The sequence below is a fragment of the Gavialis gangeticus genome, unplaced genomic scaffold (genome assembly GCF_001723915.1).
Source record: "Gavialis gangeticus isolate Ggan-Ray unplaced genomic scaffold, GavGan_comp1, whole genome shotgun sequence".
Taxonomy (NCBI): domain Eukaryota; kingdom Metazoa; phylum Chordata; order Crocodylia; family Gavialidae; genus Gavialis; species Gavialis gangeticus.
Window position 1 is genome coordinate 164,243,166 of NW_017729022.1, and position 2,413 is coordinate 164,245,578.

The following is a 2,413-nucleotide window of genomic DNA, read 5'->3' on the forward strand; positions in this document are numbered from 1 at the left end:
TTCAGGTCCAAAACTGTGTGCCCATTAAAGGCATGCCCCCCCCCCCCCAAGTGCTTTCCCACATACCTAGATCTCTCAGGAAATTGTTTTTGGCTTGAGAACAAATGGCTGCCTTCACCTTGGATGTTCAGCTAGCCAAGTTTTTTTTAGCAGGAAACTTGCCAATGTTAAATATACGCATCTTTAGTTGTTGGTGTGTGCGTTGTTTTTTTTTGGGGGGGGGGGGGGGTTGTTTTTCTTATAAAGACAAGTGTATAGTTAGTTAACGCAAGACACTAATAATACACGCAGTGGACCAAAATAATTTAAAACAAGTACAGCAGCATGAGGAGGGCTGGAGAAGTCAGTGCGCAAGTGTTGTGGCTGGACAGGCAGGGGCATTACCTTTCAGCAAAATCTTGGATTAATAAGACTGAGATCACACAGTAGCATGAAGAAGCCCTGCTGATCTTTGCTGTAAGAGCGCTAGAAGTGAAAAAAGATGCTTTAATTCGAATCCGCTCTACTATCTATCATCAGGTAGAAGCAACTCTCTGCTGGAGGTCCCTCAGCTGCAGTCAATCAAAGACTAACCTAAAAGACCTTTGACAGTTTAAAAAGATAGGCAGCAGTAAACTCTTACATTAATAAGCCAATATTAATTGAACTCTAAAGGGCTTATTAAATTTAGGCCTGTTGAGGACTACATGAGCTGGGTTCTACTAGATTTTAGCACTAATCTAACTTCACATCACTGGTGCATTAGGTCCTATATTTCCCCCTTTATATTACCTCACCTTACACATTGATTTTGTGTTTTCACACTCCTGGCTTCTTTTGATATCTAGATTACAGAATTAGCCCTGAGTAAGGAAGTACTCAATTATGCCCCTACAGAGGCATGGCAAGGGTGGGGAGGAGACCGTATGCCCAATTGGCAAGGCCATCCTTTTGAGGCCTAACAAGCTCAGAAGCACCAGAGAGAAATGGGCTGGCATCAAGGATTTGCTCTAGCTGCTCAAATCATCAAGCTTGTATCTCTTCTGATCATCACCAAGGTAAATAGGTGAAGCACAACTCCACCCTTAGACTGTCCCCTCAGAAACCACTGCTAGTAGCATGCTGGCTGCTTTCCTTATCCCAGGTGTCTCCTATAGAGTTCAGATGTTATCTGTCACTTGCACTGCACCTTTCTGTATCAGTGTGTCCATGATTCGTCCCAAAATTCAGGTCTGGGCTGAGCCCAGATCTGGCATTTTGGTTGGTTCCCAAGGGCCACCAGGGAATCTGACCCTGAATCCAAATTCATCAGGACCTACTTTTCCATGGGCTTGGTCTAATCTTCAGAAATGCTTTCATCACAGAAGCCTATCCCTCCTGGAAACAGAGGCCCCTTTTAAGCAAACCCTCGTTCTTTGGGTTCAGTGTATTACCTACTGCTTTGAAGTCCAGCACAGGCACCCCAGGTGGAAATGAATGTTGCCCGGCCTCTCACTTATCCCACCATGTTTTTGTTTTTTTTTATGGCAGCCCAAACGCTGAGCAAATAGCTGCTGATCCCTTTTGTTATGTTGCATGAAAGGACAATCAGCGGTGAGACAAACAGGTGATGCTATTTTGGGGTGGGGGGGACATACCTCCATGGTGCTTTCCCTGCTCCATCGGACCCATGTCCAGAGTCGGGCTGGGCAGGGAGGAGTCTTTCCCCAAAAGTGGCTCTACCACTACTGTGGGGAAATGGGTCTGGCTGGGGGGGGACAGGGTCTGATTAACACTTTAGTGGGCCCTAGGCAGGTCCAGACCCCCATCCTGACTCCAGTGTGGCTGCCCATGGAAAACGGGGTCAGAGCTGGTGCTAGGAAGTGAGGCTGGCTGAGGGGAGGGCAAGAGGAGGGAGATGGATGGGACTATTTGTGCCGCTGCCATGGAGGGAAGGCCCCAGGGTCCCCACGGCTCAGGGCCCTAGCCACGTGCTTAGGTGTTAATCCAGCCCGGGGTCTGCCTGAGCAGAGAAAGAAGGGTGATACCATCGCCCCTTGTCCCGTCATGTCAAGGGCAAAACAAGGGGTGACCTGTGCGTTTTGGAGGTGGCAGTACAGCAGCTCTGCTGAAGTGGGAGACTCTGCAGCCGCTGGGCGGGGGGCCGCAAGCCCAAGCCCGCAGGCCAGGAGGAGGCTTGTCCCGGGAGCCCCGGGGCTGGCCCCGAGCTGCCCCTTCCCTCCGCACCCAGCGGGGTAACGGGACTCGGGGGCGGAGACCCCGCTCCTGCTCCCTCCCCACGACACGGCCGGGACGCACCTCTTACCCCGCGGGGCTGCTCCGCTCCGGGCGCTGCCGCAGCTCGGCCCGGCCGCCGCGCCGTCTCCTCCCTGGCAACTGGCGCGGCAACCAAACCTGGGCGCCGCCGCGGGAGGGGCCTGGCCCCGCCAGCGCT

General features: G+C 52.1%; 1 protein-coding gene across 1 annotated transcript in view; it reads right to left on the reverse strand.

Moving 5' to 3' along the window:
• The window catches only part of LOC109296848 (spermatogenesis-associated protein 7 homolog), a 101,293-nt gene extending 98,899 nt beyond the window's left edge, over nucleotides 1–2,394 (reverse strand). Inside the window, exon 1 of the mRNA XM_019516452.1 lies at nucleotides 2,285–2,394. The gene's annotated coding sequence lies outside the window, so the exon portion shown is untranslated. The remainder of the gene's footprint in view (nucleotides 1–2,284) is intronic.
• Between the last annotated feature and the right edge of the window lie 19 nt (nucleotides 2,395–2,413).